Source organism: Natator depressus, chromosome 22, assembly GCF_965152275.1.
Source record: "Natator depressus isolate rNatDep1 chromosome 22, rNatDep2.hap1, whole genome shotgun sequence".
Classification (NCBI taxonomy): Eukaryota; Metazoa; Chordata; order Testudines; family Cheloniidae; genus Natator; species Natator depressus.
The window spans coordinates 6,000,486-6,008,273 of NC_134255.1; the positions used below are offsets into that span (position 1 = coordinate 6,000,486).

Consider the following 7,788-nt stretch of genomic DNA (forward strand, 5'->3'; position numbering starts at 1 on the left):
CTCTTTCTCTGCTTTTTCACAATTTTTTTGGAAAGGTCTCTGTTTTGAAACCTTGTCATAATTTTTCCCAAAATGGAATTCTGGTTTCTAGCCAGCCCTAATTGTGAATGGCCTACATGGAATGAATTTGGTAGGCCTCAACCCAGTTCCTAGCACAGAGGTGGGCAAACTACAGCCCGTGGGCCACATCCAGCCCACAGGACCGTCCTGCCTGGCCCGTGAGCTCCCGGCCGGGGAGGCTGTCCCCAGCCCCTCCCCTGCTGTCCCCCTCTCCCCCGTAGCCTCAGCGCTCTGGCCCGCTGCTCCTGTGGGGCAGCACGGGCAGCATGGCTGGCTCTGGCATGGTAAGGGGGCGGGGAGTGGAGGGTTCCGAGGGGCAGACGGGGAGCAGGGGGCAGTTGGATGGGGCGGAGGTATGGGGGGAGCCGTCAGGGAAGGGGGAACGGGGGTGGGGGGTTGGATAGGCGTGGGAGTCCCGTGGGGCCTGTCAGGGATCAGGGGTGTGGATAGGGGTTGGGGCAGTCAGGGGATAGGGAGAAGGGGAGGTTGGATGGGGGGGTGGGGTCCTGGGGGGGCAGTAAGGGGCAGGAACTGGGAGGGGTCAGATGCGGGGGCAGGGTGTTTGGGGAGGCACAGCCTTCCCTACCCGGCCCTCCATACAGTTTTGCAACCCCAATGTGGCCCTTGGGCCAAAAAGTTTGCCCACCCCTGTCCTAACAGGTGAGCTCCTACATCACATGAGGCATTACCGCATTTGACATTAATTGGAACCATAGCGGCTGTTCGGATAAATCCAGGGCTGTCAAGCTGGCACCTTTAACTAGCACTAAACCCACTAGAGAAAAATCAAATAGAAATGACCTTCTCTTCACTGATTTCCCCTTGTTACTTCACCTCCCACTCTCTGTTCATGCTGTGCCCTTCCATGCCTTCCTACCCGCTGTTTGTCTCCGCCTCAAGCCTAGTGACCTGACTGCATTTAAACATCCTTGACAAGGCGCTACATGGCTGGCCTGCAGAACAGTAGATTATAGGTGGTGTTGATGCCGACCAGGTGTGTTTGAGACAGGGCGTCCGCTTGAAAGCAATGTAAATATTTGCCAGCACAAAGGAGGAGCCGAGTCTCTTATTGGATGGGGTTGGTGGGAGTGAAGGGAGGTTTCTAAGCCCTGCTTTGTGCCTCTGCACATTATCTGCATGGGAAGAAGACAGGAGGTTAGGAGACAGGCATAACAGAGACCGCTAAGCTGATGGGGAGGCAGAGCACAATGGATGGAGCCCTGTGTTTCTTAAATTAAAATGCAGATGCTGGGAGAGGAGGAACATGCTCAGGCAGTTGAGGTGCAAAGCCATATTGCCCCAGGGGGCTGCGGCTGCTGACCCAGGAGCTGCTGCAGATTTGTTATTTTCTTTGGCTTTTTCATTAACTTTCTACCCCTACCACTCCCCCCAGAACTGCAGAATCCCGTGCTGGCCCCCCTTTCAGTCTTCCTGCTGCTGCAGAGAACTGCATGCAGGACAGCAGAGCCTCTTCTGCTGCAGTAAGTGTCTAGCCCTTCTGGTTGTGGAGCAAAAATTAGAAAAGGCAAACCCTAAATGCTCAAACCCCAGCAGGCAAATAGACAGACGCATCCTCTCACCCCTACCCCACACACATTTGTTATTTGGTAGAATATCATGATTTTGGAGGGGGCTGAACGTGATGTTTAAATGCTTGAGGTTGGCAATACTAGAGCTGGCTGTGTGCACGGGGCCACATTCTGATCTGAGCAGTGTTGGTGTAAAGCTGGAGTAATGCTCTCAAAGCCAGCAGTGCAACACCGGAGGAAATGGCACCGCCCTTGGCCCTAAGAGTCTGCCCTGCATCGACAATGGGTTACAGCTACCTGTCGACTTATTTGGTCCCCATCACTCTGGTATCTAAAGTGGCTACAGCAGAGATCGTCATAACAACCTCTGGTGAGCTTTAAATGTCATATCTAGATTAACCATCCTCTACTGGGGTAGGGCGTCATACTTCACAGGGCCGGGGGGGGGGGGGGTCAGCAGCCTCTCCCCAGCTAGCATGCCAGGTAAATGCAGGACTTAGTTTCCTGGTGCCCTATGTACGAGCCCAGCCGTGCTTCCAGTTGCCTGGCACCTCAAGTGACACGCGTGTGTTCAGTCACTCCCTGGTACCCATGCCCACTTCTCGCCTGGGCTGCAGGGCCGAGCCTGGAGCTGCTCCTCTCTCCTCTCAGCCATGGGGGGATGATGCAGTACCTTTTGTGCCAGACACCAGGTAGCTTGTCCGCTATGCTGGATCCTGGCTGGGGAAGAGCAGGGGCAACAGCAGCGCTGGGAACAAAAACAAGAGAGGCCCAATGTGAGCCTCACACCCCCCCCCCACTGGCTGGACATCCCCACCCACAGAAATACCCCAGCTGGCAGCTCCTGGCCAGACACCCCCAGCTGCTTCCCACCCTCAGCTCCCCCTTACACAGCCCCCCAGTGAGCTACCTCCCAATGAGCACCCTGTAGCACCCACCCACCCCTCATATCCCAGCACCCTCTAGCACCCACCCCAGACATCCCAGCACCCTCCCATCTCCCCTGGATACCCCAGCACCCTCTAGCATCCACCCATCTACCCCAGATATCCCAGATACCCTAGCACTCTCTAGCACTCACTTACTCACTTCTGTGCTGACCATAAGCTGAAGTATATGGTTACATGCAAATTCTCTGCAAACAAGCTCCTTAACTAATGCACATAGCATGTCACACTTGGCACTGCACTTCTGGGCAGCTGCAATGCAGAGCAGCACGGGGTCAGTTTGCGATGCCGGGTTATCTACTATATTCTCTTTCTTCTGTAGAAATGTGGGGAACCTGTGGGTCTGAGTCTGCTCTCACTTGCACTGGTGTAATTCAGGAGTAAACCCAGGGAGGGGGATGAGATTATAATGGCTCACAAATGTTGTGTATTTTTGTGTCAGCTTCCGCAGCTACTCAGCACACCAGATACAGGCTGGACTGTGCATCAAATCCATGCTAGCACTATGGGGGCCTCAATTTGTCTGAAGCGTCTGGGCACTACTGCAATATCAATACATGGCAATAATAACACCTAGCTGTTGTTTGGCGCTTTTCTTCAATCTATCTCTGAGTGCTTTACAAAGGCAGTCAGTATCAGCTGGGGAACCTGAGGTACCGAGCGGCATATAGTGTTTTTCATCCATAGATATCAATGCTCTTTACAAGGTGAGTAAGCAGCTTTATTGCTCTTCTACAGCTGGGGAAACTGAGGCATGGATGGTATCATCTAGTATCAGCTGGGGAAACTGAGGCACAGGGTTGGGACTTGCCCAAGGCCACAAAACAATTCAGCAGAGGAGCTGGGAACAGATCAGAGGCTTCCCCACACCCAGTGCAGTGCTCTAGGCACTAAACTGCCCTGCCTGTTTGAAACTCCCTGAAGGCTGCTTAGAGGCAGTTGCAGATATGTGGTTAGCAGCACCCCACTTACACGGCACCTCTGCATTCATCTCAATGATTTAAGCCGCAATGCCTCTGTGAAGGAGCGAAATATATCCAGCCTGCCTGGCTTGTGCCAGAAAAGAGTCACTAAATGCATTCAACTTTATGTAATAAAATAAGGAGCAGTCCCAATAAATTCTTGCTTGACGCTTTACGCACAGCTGTGTCCATGCTGCTAGGTTTTTCTGAGTTTAGGGCTACTATCCACTTAGGAACTGGCTTTGTTATGTGGAGGTGACGGGTGCCACCTCCTGGCCACTGGGAATACAACACAATTGAACAGATCCCTTCATTCCACTAGCATCGCTATGCGGCCTCACAGGCCCCCTGCCTGTCTCATGCAGTAGGATGTAATAACAGAATAATGCAGTCGATTTGCCTGTGAAATGCAGAGCATGTGTGGGATGCATGGACCCAGAAAAGCAGGAGCTTGAGTGGGCTGTTGAACTTTGTGAGGGGAGGTTTGAGACAGAAAGTCAAGATGTTTCATTTCCAGCCTCTCCTGATTTGCCCTGCTTGGCTCCACTGAAAGGGGAGGGTTCTCTGCTCTCTCCCGTGCTGCAGAGAACTTATTCCAAACGTAAACTTCCCTGGGGAAGATGCCTCCACCTCAGCAGTGATAGCTTGGCCCCTAAGAGTCTTGCTACAACATTCTCACTCTTGGCACAGCATTGTCCAGTGAAATCTCTGCATTGTTAGGAGCAACTCAGTGCCAGCAGCTGTCCTGGCATTGAGGGTCCCTAGAGTGAAGTAGCAGGGGGCATAAGGTGGAGACTTGTCACCTCAGGACTGAGGAGGAACATTTGCAGAGGAGGCGAGGGGTGTATAGAAGAGGGAAACCATCAGGGCACCTGGTCAGAAGTAGCCAGCCAAGGCCTGCTAGGGCGGGGAGGAGGAGGAAGGAGGAGATGGCAAGTGGTCAGAGACCATCACAGCCAAACAGTGGACCTAAAGCACTGCTAGCAACGGCAAGAAAATGTTGGCAAAGTAGTAAGTCCAATAGCCTCACTGTGCTTCAGTTTTCTCCTCTGTGGAATGGGGATAATGCTTTTTCCCTGTCTCACTGGTGGGGAGAAGGGGTGTTGTGAAGATCCCTTTATGTCTGTAAAGGGCTTTGGAGGAGCGTATGGACCACAGCAACGAAAGCACTGACTGAAAAGAGACAGAGCTTTGTTTTCCAGCACTGGGTCAGGGGGCTCCATCTGGCTCTGCGAGATTACATTTATTTTTGTCCTCCTAACTGAACTTTCTTTTAATGGCAATGGAGTGACAGGCCCTGAAATAGATTTCCTATGGACTCCCTCCCGAGTGGCATTGTACCCAGCGTGTCTCCCGATAACCTTTCTTCCCTGCCCTGGGACTTTATCTGCCGCGTGACAAACACCCTCACTGGACAGAAAGAGGAAATTCCACTCATTGTTCTACCGCTACTGGGGTCTGACTAACACACTCTATCTTCTGCCTGCTGCACCACTGTCAGGCCAGGATTGGCAGGCATTTCCTGCGGTGACAGTCAGCAGGGGCTTTGTGGAAGGAATATGTTTCATTCCAAGACTCCCAGTTAGGCCCCAGCATGAGCCAACTTAAAGGAACAGGTTTGCCGTTCCATTTTGGCCATGTTGTCGTTGACCCAAGGATTATCCCCCTCCGATTCTCTTCTCTGTTGTCCCAGCTCATGGGCTCTAGGGTTCATGTGGTGGGGAGGTATGGTTCAAGAGACCCTTTCCCATGTTGTCAAGTGGGAGAGGAATCCTCACTAGATGAGCAGGGCTCCTGGTGATGGAAAAGGTTGAGAACTATTGTCCTAGCTATTTAATGTATACTAGCATTATTACTTCCCATGGTATAGCAGGGCCATCTTGGAGCCATATAGGTAAGAGCTAATGAGCTAATAAAAATAATCTTATGGACACCCATACCACCCAGATAGTGAGGTGTAGGGAATCAGGCATCAGACTGGCAGTCAGAAGACCTGGGTGCTGTTCTTGGCTCTGCCCATGACCCTGGCCAAGTGGCTTTGCCCCAGTTTCCCCATCTGTAAAATGGTGGTTGAGCCTCCTTTCATGAAGTACTTTGAGATCTGCAGCTGCAAGGTGCTGGGTAGCATTTCTTCCGTCCGAGGCTCTCGAAGCACTCTGCAAATTGGCCAGCCTCATGTGCCGTATGAGTTAGGGCATGTGAGCCCCATTGTTCAGAGGAGAAAAGTGAGGCACAGGAAGGTGAAGTGTCTCGCCCTATGTCAAGGCCAGGAACGAGCCCAGATCTCTTGCCTGCCAATCCAGAGCTCTAACCACTGCAGAAGGCTTCCTCTCATGCATCTCTAAGCAGGTTAAGGATGGTTAAGTAGGAAAGTGGTAAAAAGAAAAGGTAAAATGCCTCACAATGGGCTAAATTCTGGTTTATCCTTGGTGAGCGCTCTGGCGGATTGGGAGGGGCAGGGACATGTTCCCACATCCAGCGCATCTGCGCAGAACTTAGGAAGAGCTCCGTGAACCCAAGAGGAGGTGGCTAGCGGGCCTTTAACATGTCTTCTCTTGTCCACTTCATTCCCTTTTTCTGTCGGTTTCTTTTCTCTCTACTCCATTGGGTTTTTTTTCAAGCCAACTTTTATTTCCTTCCTTTGGCTGACCAACAACTATAGGGAATCATCAAAACCACCCACAGATAGCTGAAGGGTGCCAAGGCCAAGGATGGTCCTTTCTCCTGGTACAGAACGGGTCGGGGCTCCACTGGCAGTGCAGGGAGGAAACTAGTAGAAAAGAAAATATAGCCTAAAAACCAAGGGGGAAACCATCCTGACACTGAGATCCGCTCCCTTTTTACAATTACGATGATTCAGAGGAGCCCCAGTCATGGCCAGGACCCCATTGTGCAAGGCGCTGTACAAACACAGAGCAAAAAGACAGCCCCTGCCCCCAAAGAGCTTGTGGGATTCCTTGTGCCTTGTGGGATAGACTTCTAAGGGCAGTGAAGGGAGCTCCCTCCCGCTGAGATCTTTCAAAGGGATCTGAAGAACATGCAGTAGGGAGCCAGCCAGCCTTGGTATTGGAGAGGAACTAGATGGAACCTACTGGACTGTTTCCAGTCCTAAGGCCCCAAACCAGCAATGGGATTCTTTCCATTTACTTTATTGGGAGTTGACTCAGGCTCTGGAGTTTCAGTGGCTCTGTCAGCCTTTGTAGAATTCTTCCCTTTGTTCAAGGGGAAACAGAATCTTCTTAGTTTTAATTCTGAAGGCAGCCTGGTGTTTGTTGGGACAGCGCGGCATAGCTCCTCCCTCCTTGGGCCTGGGCTGTATTCCTCTCAGGGGATGCAAGTGGTAGCAGTATGGGAAGCTTGTAAATGCTAGACTAGGCTACATCTAGGGAAAGGACATGAGTGACAAGATGGTCCAGTGTTTAGGGGTTGAGAGACCTGGGTTCAAGTTCTTGCTCTGCCAAAGATTTCCTGTGTGATCTTGAGCATATCACTTAGCCTCTCTGGGCCTCAGCTGCTCATGTGTAAAATGGGGATAATAACACTTTCCTACCTCCCAGAGGTGTGGAGAGGATGAAGATTGTGAGGTACTCAGATACATGTTGGTGGCTGTCATATAAGTACCTTAGACAGACTGAGGAAGTTTTACCATCACAACACTGACATGAAGCAAGACCATTTTAACAGTGACATTTATGAGGTTGCAAAACTGAACCAACACCAAGGTATTGGGCAATTAGTACCATGCAGGTGCTAAAGGAGGTTGACTCAGGAAGCAGGCTAGACAGAGACCCAGACAGTGGACAAACTCAGCATGCTGTCTTCTATGACATTTATTTTAATAACTTACAGTGTGCTCATCACTGTTGCATCTGGACCCACAACATTAAAACAAACATCTCTTTGTATCCACCTGCACTGAGTAGCAATGCTAACCCTTCTGCCCACAAGAAAAGAAGTAGTGGATGGGTGGGTGAAGGAGTGGAGACAATATACAATGAAGGGTTGGTCACTCTTCATACTTCGGGCTGACTAATCTTCAAATGCTTTACAGGCATTAACTAATTGTTCCTCACAACACCCCTGGGAGGTAGGTGAGTACTGTCATCCCATATTATAGGTGGAGACCCCAAAGTATGTGTTAAAGTGATTTGCCCAAAGCCAAAGAAAGAGTTGCTATGAGAAATGAGACTGGGACATGAGAGTTCCTGGCTCCCTGTCCTATGCCCAGATCTCTACACTACACTCCATCCTACTCATTCTCAAAATAACTCTCAGTATGATTCTTGTAAT

At 51.0% G+C, this 7,788-nt stretch overlaps 1 long non-coding RNA gene across 1 annotated transcript in view; it reads right to left on the reverse strand.

The window, feature by feature from the left end:
- LOC141976097 (uncharacterized) overlaps nt 1-7,788 on the reverse strand; it is a 55,209-nt gene that overhangs the window by 25,545 nt on the left and 21,876 nt on the right. The gene's annotated exons all lie outside the window — the stretch shown is intronic.